The 15566-nt window shown below is 42.7% G+C and overlaps 1 long non-coding RNA gene across 2 annotated transcripts in view; it reads left to right on the top strand.

Annotated features, from left to right (window-relative positions):
• Positions 1-15566, top strand: part of LOC125431658 — a 50315-nt gene that overhangs the window by 25967 nt on the left and 8782 nt on the right. For both annotated transcript variants that reach the window (XR_007244326.1, XR_007244325.1), the window contains one exon: positions 9295-9401. This is a non-coding gene — a long non-coding RNA (uncharacterized LOC125431658). The remainder of the gene's footprint in view (positions 1-9294; positions 9402-15566) is intronic.

The following is a 15566-nucleotide window of genomic DNA, read 5'->3' as shown; positions in this document are numbered from 1 at the left end:
TTAATCTCAGAATGCAAAGGGCTTTATAGGACTGACCAACACTTTGAATTGGGTGCTGTGTGGTTTCCGGGCTGTATGGCCATGTTCTAGCAGCATTCTCTCCTGACGTTTCGCCTGCATCTGTGGCTGGCATCTTCAGAGGATCCTTCGACAATACTTTGAATTGGGACTGGAAGTGAACTGACAGCCACTGTGGAGGTTTTAAAGTTGACGAGATATAGGCCCTGTAACTTAGACCCTTTCTGCACAGGCCAATTAAAACGGGTTGGACTCCTTTTTGGGGGGGTATTGTTTGTAGAGAACTTGACCCCAAAACGTTGCTAATCCGTTTTAATGGCCAGAACCCAGGTTTAATGAAACCCACTAATTCTATGAGTTTTTTTCATTAAACCTGGGATTCAAACGCTTCCTGCTTGCCTGTGTGAACTATGGCAAACAGGAACATTAAGTCCCTATTCCCTTCCTTCTACCATTATGATAGATTCCACAGGCAGCCGCCATTAGAGGGGATACTCTGATAGGCGACTGCCAAGCCATGCAGGTTGGTGGTGGTGGTGGGGATTCTTGGGTGGGTTGAATCTCAGCTGCATGGTTCGCACAGAAACACAGCATTTCTGTGTGAACCATGCTGTCTTCTGCCTCCGGGATCCCAATGATCCTGGCTGGCTCCTGCAGCTGCTGTGCAAACAGTGGTAGTGCAGCAGAAATGGGTTTCATGAACCCGTTGCTGCCTTTGCAGAAGGGGCCTTAGTTCTGCTAGGGAACTGGCTGCCATCTTTTTAAATTTGAAGCATCTGAAATTTGTCAAAGCACATGATGGTAGTTGGTGTAGTATCATAACTGTGGCTATGGTCCAACCAAACTACTACATATCCATTTTCCATAAGCCTTTCTTCTTTGCTTTACCACTATTTGCTTATAAAGGTTGGGACATGCACTGAGACTTCTTCACTTCTGACTATTATTTCATTCTTCCCTATCTACGGAAGTATTCTTCATCACTAGAAGGTCCTTCTACTGCTAGCTAGGCTGCTACCAATATTCTAAATTTTTCTCTTTCTGAGAGAGTGGCCACTGCACCCTATGTGAGGGAACAGCTACTAGTCTGTTTCCTACTACTCCACTAACAAAATTTTCCAGTATAAGGTGCCTTCCTCCAGTACAAGTGCCACTTAAGCTGGACAAAACCTTTTCATGTTAGGATTCTCATCACTGCAAGGAACACAGTTTGACTCAAGTTCTACACTCTAGTATAGTCAATGAAGAAGATAACCTGACCCCAAATACTAATTATATTCTATTGATCCACACCTAAGACAAGACAGATACATTAGAGCTGCAAATCTTCTACTTATATAACTCAGGGCAGAAAATGAGCAGTGATTTACCACAATGACTTCACAACCTTCTTCCGTGAAGTCCTATCATATTAGACCAGAATTCTATTTCCAGTGTAGAGTATAAATTAAATGTTTTGTGGAATTCCCTAATTAATCTGAATTCCTCTGCTGTCCATTCTATTCATTTTCATCTTTGGTCTCCCAATATCAGCAACGTATTACCAGTGGGCTATTATTTTGTCTCCTGAAAATTCTCATTTCAGTTATGATGATTTCTATATTTGTGAAATTCTATTGCCTTTATTGGTGTTGCCTATGATTAATCCAACTGCATGTGAAAGCAAGATCTTGTAATTAGGACAACGTTTCCCAAATGTCACTGAAAATCACATGAACAATAAAAGGACTGTATTTTGATTATACACTTTAGACATTTTTTTTAAAAAGAGAAGTTGACCATTTGCAGTCAATCCATCTGTATGTGTCAACTGCTTCTTAAAATCAGGGCCAAAGTGAAAGTAATAAATGTCATTTGCTTTGTCTTGGATAATGAGATGACCCTTTCCTTATTTCTCTCTTATTAAGCTACTGGTAACACTTCTCTTCATTCAAAATTAGAACAAACACAAAAGCACAGCAGTAATCTTAATTTCCAAGTCTTGTTGAAACTCTAAACACACGTATCTGACAGATACAACAAAGATTAATGAGGCATGACCAGAGTTTGATTTTTCTGTCAAGTGCTACCATCCGTTTTTAATAAACAGAGGAACAATATAAACTCCAGAACTTGCATGATGCCTTTTAAGCAAAGTACGATCCTTTCTAGCTAAGTGTCAGAGCTCAGTGATGACTCTGGTAACACAATTTTAAAAATATGCATACCTGCCATAGAGTATCAAAGAGTTACGCCATTCTCATCATTCAGTTACAAAACAGTGGTATATTATACTGTGTCAGTTTCACTCTTCTTCTACCAAATAGTGGTAATGTGATTGAGTGGTCCTTATGCCCATGGGAATTCTGATGTGTTAATGGAGGTCTCAGTGTCCAATGACTTCCCTGTTGTCTTCAATGTAAGGGGCAGCTGTACACACACAGTGAGCTTTAGATCGGAACTTAGTGTTTTACCTCAGCTTTCTAGTATCTAAAATTCTTCTAGAATGTTGCATAGGTGAATTTTTCTATCATAACTATTTGTGCTGAGGCAGTTTGGAGAAAATGAGTTTCCATACACATTTTCCCTTGTACATAATATTTATGTTGAAAGTTAAAAAATACATTTTTAATTAAAAATGAAATGTATTTTGCGCTGATGTTCCAGCTTTTGGACCAGTGAAATCAGCATTATCAGACTAGGCAGCCGAGGCCAGTAGCCACTGTTGGCATGTACTCAAAACTTGATTACTTTAACCCCCGTAATTATTAATTCTTGATGAGAAACTGTCCTTCCTTCCTGGGTTCTGAAACTGACTTGAGGTTTTTAAAAGGGCAAGGTAATTTACAAAACTGTGGTCTTGTTCTGCATGCTGACCACTGATTTTGACATCATATGAAAGCTTTTGCTGTTGCTAAGGCAACACACATGGTTGGTTTGCTGCCCTGCCCAGGTGGCATTATAAGAGAGTGCATATGGCAAAATATTTGAGGGGGGGGGGGGGGGAATTCCCAGAAGAAATTTTGGCTACTGTCTCAAATACAGCTAACGGCTCAAATACAGTTTGAATTGAGATGCAATCTGTATCATAACACATTCCTGAACATTTTAGTGCCGAATCCAGATGCAGCATTAAAGAATGTGCAGAATGACAAAGTTAACATCCTTGATACAGAAGAGATCATCTACAGAATTTAGAAAGAAACGGATTGTGTTTTTGAACCATATAGATCAAAATCTGGGACAACAATTGACAACAATGGTCATATAGATAAGAACAAATGTTATATTTAACTACATTTATACTTAACAACAATGTTAAATTTAGATCTTTTTAGGCTTAAAAATTCTAAACAGAATAGTTGATGATGCGAGTTCCAGATGTTGACAGATGTAAGGAAGCAAGCTTCATGCACCACTTTTTCAATAATAATATTTTTTTTTCTTTATAAAATAAAAACAAGACAAAAGAAGACTTTTAAAGATCCTGCTATTTAGGGGGAAAGTGACTCACATTAATTCAGAGGCAGTACATACAGCAGGTGGTGACAGCTACTGCAGATTAAAATGGCAGATAAACTCCATGACGCCTTTTGATGCAGTAGTAGTAGTCTAACTTTCAGACCCAAGGCATATTTGCCTTGTTTTGCCCTTTTGGCTGTGAAACCTCTGACCATGGTTGACTAAGCTGCTGTGGAAAGGCCAATCAATGACCCTTACATCTGTTCAAGAAAGACCAGTATCACAATATTTGTTTTTAGTTCCTTTGAAGGAAGAGGAAATGACCCATTTTTCTGGGATGGAAAACTTTGCACAGGACTAGAAATAGCTTTGTGGAGTCTGCTGAAGAATGTCACAGAAGGTACATTAGCTGTGGTGCCAAGGTAAGGGGGTCGAAGATGAAGCAGAAAGCACAGAGAGACAAGATTCAGGGGGGAGGAGAAAGAAGCATGGATGAAAGAGAGATAGAAAATTTGAGCAAGGAGGAGCCCTGAAAGACCCTCATAGGTCAGGAGGAACTGCATGTTGTTTTACTTGCTTGCTGCACGCATATCCATGCTCATGGAACTCAAGGTGGTGAACTTGGCTTTCAAGAAGGAGGGCTTTCAACAAGGCTTTGATGGGACACATATCTGCTTAGAGCAAGGTTGCTCAGTCATGAGTCTTCAGGCTGCACCCAGGATCTGCAGTGAAGAAGAGCAATGGTACTTGGAGGACCAGTTGAAATAACCCTCTTAAACTTTGGTCTCTTTACCTCTGCCTACACGTGGGTAGCAGTCAGAGACAGGGATTTTTCAAAGAGGGCACTGCCTTTGGAATGCCCTCTACTTTGATGCTTGGCTGATACTGATTTAAGGGTCATTTAGGCACTAGTCCAAAACAGTTTCTTTAGTTGCTGCGTGCAGCTTGTGGGCTGTTTTATGAATACTCTCTGTCCTTATTTCTGTTAGCACATTGCTGAATCCAAGCCAAGAATTTTTATATTGCTGAATGTTTCCTTTATGGGCTTTTAATATTTAAATTTATTTATTTACAGAGAAGAGTACTAAGAAAACAATAAGAACGTCACCAAAGCAATCCCCCCTAAGCTTACTAAATATCATGACAAAGCTTCTGTAACTCAGTCTGCTTAGCATCTTTCCCATTCTGCAAGTCTGCTGATCTTATCACTGGAGAGATCTCTAAACATTTTTGAGCCCATTCTTGAGCTGATGGGGCTGTTTCATATTCCCAGGGTCTTGCAAGCGCTATTCTAGCCACTGTGACTATGTCTCTAGCTGGCTCTTGTTTCATTTTCAGTTTTAAAAATGGATACTTTTATGCTTTCTTATTATGATGATTTTATTGTACTTTATGTACATGGTTGATCCACCTTGAGAAGAGTGTGGGCATACACATTGTCCAGATAAATAAAATTGTGAGTTGGTTATGTGCAGCTGGAGCAACATCTTTGTTCCTGCTATGGAATACTGGAAATCATGCCATGATTGCTTGTGGGTCTTTGTTCTGTATCTTGTTCCCTAATTTACTGGTGCGAGTCATAAACTTGGGACTTAAGCCACGGAAAAATTGCCCAGAGTTTTGCTTCTCTGTATTTATTTGGAGATGCCACCACTGTGATGTTTTCTTTCACTGTATTCAGTATGGCACAGGCCAGCTTCACAAGTGACGCTCAAATGAATTTGTGTATTTCTTTGCTCTCTGGACTAAATTGAAAAGTGACATAAATTGGAATGCAGATTCCATTTAGAAAGGGTTTTTCTTCATCTTGCCCCATAATGTTCACTAGAGTTCATAATGGACTTATTAGCATTGTTGGCATCCATTGTGACAATGTCCCAAGCACAAGAATCCTGAACATGTTCACAGAGAAGCGAGTCTGACTGATTGTAATGGGACCCCTTCTTAATAAGAATGCTTAATTTCTGCACTAAGAAAACCCTTTTCTTAGTCTCCATGTGTACATATCAGAGTGTGTACCCCAACCCAGTATTGCATTTCACAGAAGACAGATCAGACAGTACCCTTATAATCTTCATGGATTGATACCCCTGGCCTAGACATTTAAGAATTTTCTACAGGTAATGTATACATTGCGACAACCTTGCTACATATTCAAGTCTGTAGAAATGTTTAAGAGTAAGACACTGACTGAATTTTATTCTTGGTTTTGAAGATACATTTCTTATTTTGAAACACAAAGGACTGCAAGCAGGCAAGAAGAAAGACTAAGCAATTTATTGCCACATCATGACATTCTTTATTCCTGTGTGTTTTCTTACATTACATTTATTCCTGAAAAATGCAGCACAATCACATTTGAGCTAATCTGAAATTGATGTTTGAGTGATTTTATTCTACTTAAACATGCAGCATTTCCTTCTCAATCTCTGTCCCCCCCCCCCCCCCCCCCCACACACTTTCTCAAGACATGAAAGGAGCTGAAAACAAAACAGAAGATTATCTCAGGGTATTTGCACCCTCAGGGATTTACAAGAAAAAACAAGATGCCATAAATCTAACTGACCACTGAATGTCACTGTTTCTCCATACTTGCAGAGGTAGAAGGGAATTTACCTGGTAATGTAAAACAGTGCTCTTAAGGTAGAGAGGTCAAGGAAATCTCATGTACAGAAAACATTTTCCTCTGGATTCACAAACTCTGTTGAAGTCCTGATCTGAGGGACTTGTTTTTCTTGTAAATGGAAGGGTTGTTTTCCTTGTAAGTGGATCTTTCTGAAGGCCAGCTCTGTCTAAAAACCATTGCCAAAGACCTTTCATGATTGTGGTGCCATCACTTTAGTAGTTAAAAGAGGTCTTTACTGAGCTGCTTGCATTATTCAGTTTCTACAGACACTCTGTTCCTTTAGGGGTGATCAACACATGATACACAAATCTTGTTGGAACTTAGGAGATCTGGCCTGGTTGGAACTTGGATGGGAAGATCTCTTAGCAACCTTGTCCAAGTCTGAAATAGAAGAAAGGTGGAACAGAAAAGCATCAAACAAATAAGCGCTTGCATACAGAGCTCTGTGACACAAAGTGGTAAACTTCAGAACAGTAAAAGCTTTGCTCCTGACCAGAGTTTGATCCTGGTGGAAGTTGATTTGAGGTAGTTGGCTCAAGGTTGACTCAGCCTTCCATCCTTCCAAAACTGGTAAAGTGTAGATGACTGGGGAAGGCAATGGCAAACCACCCTATGAACATAGTCTGCCTAGTGAATGTTGTGATGTGACATCACTCCATGGAGTTGCACAGGGACTTCCTTTACTTTAATACAGGGACAACCTTTACTTTTATACTTGCATAAATAGATTAACTTATTGACTGTTAGGACATGTTTCTTTTCTGCCCAGATATCTGAGTGCTTTTTCTGTCTGTTTCCACGTTTCTCTGAAGAACAGTTCTTCTTCTAGTCCCAGCATCCATCTGCTGTAACTGGAAAGTGCAATGCAGATGTTCCTGGTGCTGGCCATTCATTAATCTATCTCTACATTTGTCTAGGCATCACTCCTGTCCATGCCACAGATGCCATCTCCTCTCATTGCGTCACTATCTTTCTCCCTCCCCCAACAGATATTGGATTATGTGTTTTTAAATTTGGATTATTTGGAATGTGTTGAACTGAATTGTATCCTATCATGTTGGTGTCCACCAACTACCATGTTGCTAAGCAAAATATGTTATGGTAAGTTCCTACTTATGAACTGGGGGTTTTGAAAGAAGAACAGGTCAACTTTTCTCCCGGAAGTGCCCGCTTAAATGCGGTGTACCCCAGGGGGCACTTTTATCCCCGCTGCTATTTAATATCTATATGCGACCTCTTGCTCAGCTGGTACGGAGTTTCGGGCTGATTTGTCATCAGTATGCAGATGACACACAGCTCGTTCTGTTGATGGAGGGGGGAGCAGCCGCCGCCCCTGTGGCTCTACAGCACTGTTTGGAGGCGGTCGCTGGTTGGTTGCGGCAGAGCAGGTTAAAACTGAATCCATCGAAGACGGAGATCCTCTGGCTCGGCCGTGAAGGGGGGGGGAGGGTCTTTCCAGCCGCCGGTGTGGGAGGGGGCCACTTTGGCGCCGACCCCCTCCGTTCGCAGCCTGGGGGTCCACCTGGATTTGTCTCTATCAATGGAGACCCAGGTGGCCCATACAACCCGGGCTGCTTTTTTCCACCTCCGTCAGGCCCGGCGGCTGGCGCCCTTCCTCTCCCAAGCGGACCTAGCCACTGTGATCCACGCAACGGTCACCTCCAGATTAGACTATTGTAACTCGCTCTACGCGGGCCTTCCCTTGCGTTTGATCCGGAGATTAAAACTGGTCCAGCACGCAGCAGCGCGCCTGCTTACAGGCAGCGCCACCTGGGCACATATCCAGCCTATACTGCATCAGCTGCACTGGCTTCCGGTGGAATTCCGGATCACTTTCAAGGTGCTGGTGCTGACCTTTAAGGCCTTACGCGGTCTGGGACCGTCGTATCTTCGGGACCGCATCACCCCATACGTCCCTGCACGGCCTCTTCGATCAGTGGAGGCCAATCTACTGGTGGTCCCTGGCCCCTCGGCGATACGGCTGGCCTACACACGGGCCAGAGCCTTTACAGCTCTGACCCCGGCCTGGTGGAACGCTCTCCCTCCAACTGTCCGGGCCCTGCGGGACCTCGGTGAGTTCCGCAGGGCCTGTAAGACGGAGCTGTTCCGCCGGGCCTTCGGAGGAACCAGCCGTTGATGGTGCCCCTTTGCCCCCGGCTCTGATACCGGGGTCAGTTGTCATCTTAGACTCGCCACTCCTCCCTTTTGGAAGGGGGGCGGGATTTTTAGATCGGAATATGGGATACTGTTTCCCCCTTAGGGAAGGGACAGAATAACAATAGCAGATTGCTGAACGCCATCTATTTTACTGTAGTTTATTATATTATTGGAAATATCTTATGGTTTTCGCTGCTTTTAAATGTTTTAATTGCTTATATTGTCTTTTTAATGTTGTACACCGCCCAGAGCCCCTTGGGGATGGGGCGGTATATAAGTTCAAAAAATAAATAAATAATAATAAATATATTAAACTACACTGATCTGTGCAAAGAGCTGGATAGGACTGGAAGCAACCCATAACATTTGGAAATGTGGAAGGCGGCAGTCTATGCTTTTCAGACATTAAAGATGGTTATAAAGGGCTAGTGGAAGTAACTGTTAATATTTGGCATGCCAGTTAATGATACATTGGGGAAGGAGGAGGTAGTTTGAGCTAGGTTTGTTAGCCTTTGTGACTGGAGGTGATCCTCCACTGAAGTCCTGTGGTTACGTTGTTCTTCTACCATAAGCTTGAAATGCCTCATGGGATGCTTGACTGCAAAGTGTTGCTCCATGATTCTCTCACTGAGATGTAATTTGTCCATTAGATTAAACTCTTCATGGGGCCAGTTCCCCATTTCCCTCAAGAATGCAAACAGCAGGCCTTCTCAGGAAAAATGTGGCCAAAGTGGGGAATTTCCCTGATAACAGAGGTAAGAATTCCCCATTCTTTCCCCTCCCACTCACAGTTCCACACCCCTTGATGCAGGTGGGCTTTTCCCAGTTTTTTAAAATGGTAATTTGTATATTACTGTAGTTTTTTTTTAAAAAAAGTTTAGCAATATTTTCACTATCAATATTTTTTGTTAATAGCAAAAAGTCCATGGTACCTGATTTGGTGATGGATGGAAATGGTGCTAGATATGGTGGTGGATGTGGATATGAAAGTGAGGAAATCATACCTTTCCTTCTACACTTCCCCTAAACCCACTTTGATTATGATCTTTTAGGAATGCAGGTTTTGGGAAAGCCACAAAAGAGCTGGGGGGAAACCCAGAAGGAGACCAGATGACAGTGTCATGCTGAAGTCCCCAGAAGATAGTGAGAGACAGTCAAAGTAAGTGCTCTGTGTGGAAGCAACTCATGCCATGGCTAAGAGTTGCCAATAGGAGAAACAGATGGGAGGGGGGCAGGGTTTGCCTTGCATTTTAGAAACTCCAGGGAGAAAAAGCAAATTATGAAGCAAGAGGTCCAAATGAACCCGAAGCCATTTCTGCACTCCCCCGGGACCGGTCACACGAATGGTCCCGGTAGGGGCAGGAAAGATGGCGCAGCGCTGCCCCGTCACCCGATCAACGTACCTTCCCTGCGACCTTCCGGCGCGTCTCCCAGGCCAGGGGACATGCCCCCCTGCCCTGCACGACAGCTCTGGAGTAGCAGGGCAGGGGAGGCATGTCCCCAGGCCTGGGCGATGCGCCGGAAGGTCGCAGGGAAGGTACGTTGATCAGGAAAGGGAAGAGGATGGCACCTTCCAGCCGCTGCCATTCGCACGGCAGTGGCTGGAAGCCGCTGTTTCCAGAAAACCACACTCAGGGAGCGAGGTTTGGAAACAGCAGCTTTGTGCCGCTGGGGGGGAGCGAGGGTGGCGCGGCTGCGATGCAGCTGCGCCCCCCATGCAAACAGCTCCCTAGGGACAGTGTTTTTGCCGTCCCTAGGGCGCTGTAAATGGCCCATGTGGAAAGGGCCCGAGTCTTCTGCTTGTGCTGTGAATAATTGCTTCAGAACATTTCACTTTTAACAAAATCATAAACTTTTGCTGCATTGTCTTTACCTTGTAAACCATCTTCTGTGTAGTTTATGGCATATCAGCCTTAGACAGCTTGTTTGCATTGGTCTCTAATTCTGTAATCCTCAGCCTTGTTCATTGGTTGTTGTGTGCTATTTATGTCATTCAGTCTCAGCAAAAAAGGCGATTATAAATAAATAAAAAGACAAAGTTAATAAACTTGGTCTCAGACTAGAACTTAACTTGTGATCAAGACCCTTGGGGATTTTTCTCAGCCTTGTCAGCCACTGGTACAATACAGTGGCACCAGCATGCTTCCCCTCCTTCGGGCCTTCTCCATGCTCCCCTAACACCATTGTGCCTTTCACTCCCTGACTGCCCTTTGCCAAACTGTCTGTGGGCAAACCCCTGTTGCTGACTCACCTTGTCTAGAGTCCCTCCATGGTCATGAGTGTAGCCTTCTGCTTCCTCTCCTGGCCCTGTTGGTCTTCTGAAGGATCTCCAACCTCAGTGGGGATCATGTAGGTCTGGCCACTTCTTGGTCAACTTCTGGCCCATGCAGTTTGTCCTCCAGCCCACAGGCCATTCCCTGGCACCTCACTGGCCATGACTTGATCTTTTCTCTGGTTTCCTTCACTCCTTGCTGACACTTGCTACATGTATCTCCTGCAGCTATTCAGCTGCTTTCCCTTCCTCTCCTCCCTCTGCTGCCAACTCCTATCCACCTAGAAACAGTCTGCCAGCACCAAAAATGGCGAAATATTCTTGCTCCAGTACAGATCTGATACTCTTGTCAGTTTACTGCTAGGTTTAAATGAGACCTGTTGCTTTACATCTTCTCATTTTTCCATGTTATTGTTTGTTTGAAACCAGAATATTACTGCTTTTATCTATTTTATTGCTGCTTTTTACTGCTGCTTTTATTTACTGCTATTTTATCAAATGTTATGCTGCTGGGTTTTTGCATTATTTTAATAGACATTGTATTCTACCATGGAGAGAGAGGCGGGTGGGCGGGCGGGCGGGCGGACGGACGGACAGATAGATAGATAGATAGATAGATAGATAGATAGATAGATAGATAGATTTAAATGAATAAATAAATGCCTGGATTTTTTTGGTGGTTTTTAAATTAATTGAAGACTGTGTGTTTCTTCTTGGTCTCTTGTACTGGAGCACAGAACTCACCTCTTTTTCTTTTATGGAATAAAGCAGCTATTCACTCCTAAGCACTGTATATTGAGTGTTTGTAGTGGGACATAGTACTGTATTGTTATTAATAATCCTTTATTATGTATATCATTAATATAGCTGTCATCTTTTTAAAAGTTTAAATTGTACCTTTTAAAAGTTCATATCAGAATGAGAACTTACGTTTTATGACAAGGCTGCGATCTGACCATCTGAATAACATTCAGCCATACAGATTTAGCCAGTGATCTAAGAACTGATTCTCATGCTACAGTTAAACAACATGAATCACTGCAAACCCACAGAAATGTCTTAAAGATGAAGGAAGGTGTAATTGTTTCTACAGCGGCAGGCCCACAGGAAACTCTTTCACTAAAATAAACCCAACATACCTATGCTTTTCCAGTGTCAAGAAGAAAAACATGCCACCAAGTTGCAGTCAACTCATGGAAATCCCATCCATAAGGTGTGGTTTGCCAGTACCTTCCTCTGCAAAGAAACCCTAGTCTTGCTTGGGGATCTCCATCAAAGTACTGTCAAACCCTGCTTAGCTCCCAAGCTCTGGTAAGCTCAGCCTAGCCCAGGCTATTCAGGTTGATCCTCAGTGTCAAGTTTTAGAAAAAAACCCTGTGTTGTATTTTTAAGTATAAGTGTGATGTACCTAGTGCTGAATGAATGTTCCTGTGATGTCACAAAGGAAGTATCTTTTCCAACCTTAGATAAGTTTAGCATTTTTAATGTCCTTTTACAAAAATTAATAAGCGCACACAATATGTGCACTCCTGTTCCCTCCCCCGAAAAAGGTAGACAGCCTGGCTGATCCATGGGATGATGGGCAAAACTGAGAACTGAAGCAGCTTTTAATTTGCTGGTATGCTGCCATTTCTGGTACAAAACTGGGAGACAGCTGGGCAGACCCTGTGAATCTGGGACATGCTGTGAGCTCTTTTAACATATGCCTGCCTTCTCCCTAATAGAATGAAGTCTAAGGTCAGCTTGCATGAAGTCTATTTTCCTTGCAGAATGAGGCTTGAAATGAAGTCTTATGGTGACTTATGCTGTGTGTGCTGCAGCACTTCTGTAAGTGATTCTTTAGGTGATTATGAGAGTTACACTCTTCCAAGCCCTTTGAAGTCAGTGTAAAGCACATAATGTGGAGATTTCCCACACCATCAGGGTCTCTTTTAGTGTGTGGACAGTGTCCACAGCAGGTCAAAGAACTGCTCTGAATCCAGCTCAACATACTATGGAGGCTTTGGAGAAGATTGGAGAAGGCAGGCGGCATGGTAGAACAATCTCATCTGATCTTAGAAGAGAACTAGAATTGGTACTTGAATGGGAGACCACCAAGAAAAGCTCTGCAGAAGGCAACAGTGGTCTTCTCACTTGCCAGTGGCCTTCTCACCATAAATCAGTTGCAATGTGATAGCTCTTAGCATGTTGAAGAAAATTATCTCACATGAGCTAAAAGGTAAAGAAGAGTTCATCATTACTGATTAAAATGTCGATGAGGATGAATCTTCCAAATCTGTCCTTTCGTATCATTGCAGAATTTGAGCTCTTTTAATGTGTAGACTCTTATTTTAGCAATTTTCACACTGTTTCTGTAATTTAGCCTTCTGTTTATTGTAAACTACATTTCAGGGACTACAACTCTGGGAGACCATTAAAAGTCTTTGCAATGCTATAAATATATCTAATTCTCAATATAGCCCAATCTGGAGACTGGATCCATGAACAGACAAAACAGATCTTTCTACAAAGCTGAGAAAAGTCCCAGGTTTGCAAATCTGACAGCCAAAAGTGAAACGTAGCTTTAAAAAACAAATGCCCTCTGTAGGTGTTGCTAAGCAGTTGAAGCTTTGGTTTGAATTGAAACCTTGACCAGTAAGAGGGGCTTGGGACAGGACCCTTTCCAGGACTGTTTTGTCTTTTATAGGAAGACTTATCCAGGTCAGGTCTGGGAGCAACCACTGGGAGACTTGCTACTGTATGACTTGCATGACTCACCCAGGCTTATGCATCACATAAATTCCTTTAGTAGTTGTTGGTATCGCAATTATTTGTTTGTTTGTTTGTTTATTTATTTAATAAACTGCTCTCCCCCAAAGGGTTAATAGAGCAAAGATGCAAGTGAGTTGTTTTGTACAACTTTGCTAGATGAATGTACACTAAATATAAGAACAGCAAACTCTATCTCAGCAAGTGCTCAGTCTGAGGGTCTGTGCAATCTATATGTGCCTATCTGTCTCTCCTGTAGTCTTTGGTTGGAAGAAGGAACAGAGATCTTTCCAGAAGCTCATGTGATTCTAAGCCTGTGACTTCAGCAGTTAATTCTTACTTGACTGAATGAAGCAGGTCCTTGTAAAATCCTAACTGTAATCTTAACAACAAAATAATAAAGTATTGCATTTTTGTGATAATAAAGTATTTCTATTTACAGAGATATCTCTGTAGTGTGTTGACAATTAAAGTACACTTGCAATTACACTCAGGTATCCATCCTGTCCTTAAAAAGATAGGTTATTTAAACTATTTTGCTCTACTTCTGCAGTTTCCCACTGCCTTTTCATTATTTCTGTTTGTCTCCCTTCCTGAAAAATAAGGCTGGGGTTCTGATATATTACTCAGTATCTAGCAATTTCTTCTGTCCTCCATCTTCTAACTGATCATCCAGGTAAATCCTTTGTTTGCATAAATCTCACATACACATGCATACTATCTGAAGGTTCCCTAAAATTCCTTTTAACCGCATGCAAAATAGTCTTATCCAAAGCCGTAAAGACAGCTGTCAGCTATGTGGGAGGAGGGGGGGAATACATGCAACTGCTTTAGCAGGATTATCCTTCCTGTATTATAGCAGATTTTGTGCCCCCCCCCCACCCCGACTTTCTTTTAAGATCTGTAACTGTAAGTTGAATGGATTACCTTTGGTGCTCAGTTTGCCCATGAGTTGTCATGTAGATCATTGGCATGAGTTATGTGAAGTGATTGTGATAAGCTCAGTTGAGTTCTCGCTTCATATTGTGTAAGCAGGGAAGAAAAGAACGCTTATGTATACATCACATGTGTTTAGGTGCCTTCCCTTCGCAGCACATGAGGCGACTGGTACACAGCTGAAGGAGTGTTGCCCCCAACATGTGTTTCTTTTTTCCCTTCCTATTCCACACTTTCCCTTTTGTCTTGCCCTGACTGTCAGCGAACGTGTCAACAGCTCTTCTCCTCTCAGCAGGAGGGGCAGGAAGAGAGGTAGGGAGGAAGGACAGCTACATACCCAGCACAATGCTTTGGCTAATGAACAAAGGAGGCCAACAAACAGAAGCTGCCTTTTTCTTCTGGCAGGAGCCGAATGCCTTATTCCTGGGCTGCGCTTCTGATCTCTGCCAGAACAAGGGTCAGTTCCCTAGATGGGGAAATCCCGTCTGTCAGTGCCATTTAACCACCAACAATTAGTCTTCCCATTAAACCGGCTTTGTTTGCGGCTTTATTCTCTTACAAGGCCCATTCCTTTCCCTTTCTATATTGATTATTAAAAGCTATGCATGGCTTGCTGCTTTTTCTTTTCCTTAAGAAATTGCTGTGAAGCATTTTGAACATACTGCGGCTCTGCTGGGGTTCCCAAGTTTGTGGATTCCTGGAATTAATTATTAAAACCGAAAGTGGGGCCTGCTTTCCAGAGAAACAATTGTCCTTGTCGCAATCGCTTCACATAACTCATACCGACGATATACATGACAACCCACAGGCAAATTTTGTTGTGAAAAAGGTAAAGTTTCCCCTTCAGTCGTGTTCGACCCTGGGAGTACCACTGCAAACAGTGGTTTCATAGGCAAGCCATTTTTGTGGGATAGTTTGCCATTGCTTTCCCTGGCTATTCTTTGTCTCCTAGCTATGTACTAGGTACTAATTTACTGACCTAGGAATGGATGGATGGCTGAGTTGACCATGAGCCAGCTGCCAGGATATCTGACCCACAGGGGGCTCGAACTTCTGACCGTGTGAGTGGCAGTGCAAGCACTTAACCACTATGCCCACACAGCTCCTTGTTGTGAGAAACAACTGTTCTATTCCACTGCATGTTGGTATTTCCACCAAAGGAGGTGACTGCAAATATATATGAGAGCTGGATTCCTTTCTTAGAGGTGAAACATTTCAGTTTAGTTCAGTAATGTTTGGAGCAGATGGGAGTTTTTAAATGAATGGGTTCCCCTTCGGGATCTTTGCTCCCCGCCTATAGCAACCATCCCTGTTCATTTCAGGTCATAACCTTATTTTCAAAATCTGTGCCATTCCATACTCCATTCA

Source organism: Sphaerodactylus townsendi, linkage group LG04 (assembly GCF_021028975.2).
Source record: "Sphaerodactylus townsendi isolate TG3544 linkage group LG04, MPM_Stown_v2.3, whole genome shotgun sequence".
Lineage (NCBI taxonomy): Eukaryota > Metazoa > Chordata > Lepidosauria > Squamata > Sphaerodactylidae > Sphaerodactylus > Sphaerodactylus townsendi.
Note: the sequence above shows the minus strand (reverse complement) of the source record. Positions and strands in the feature narration are given on the sequence as shown.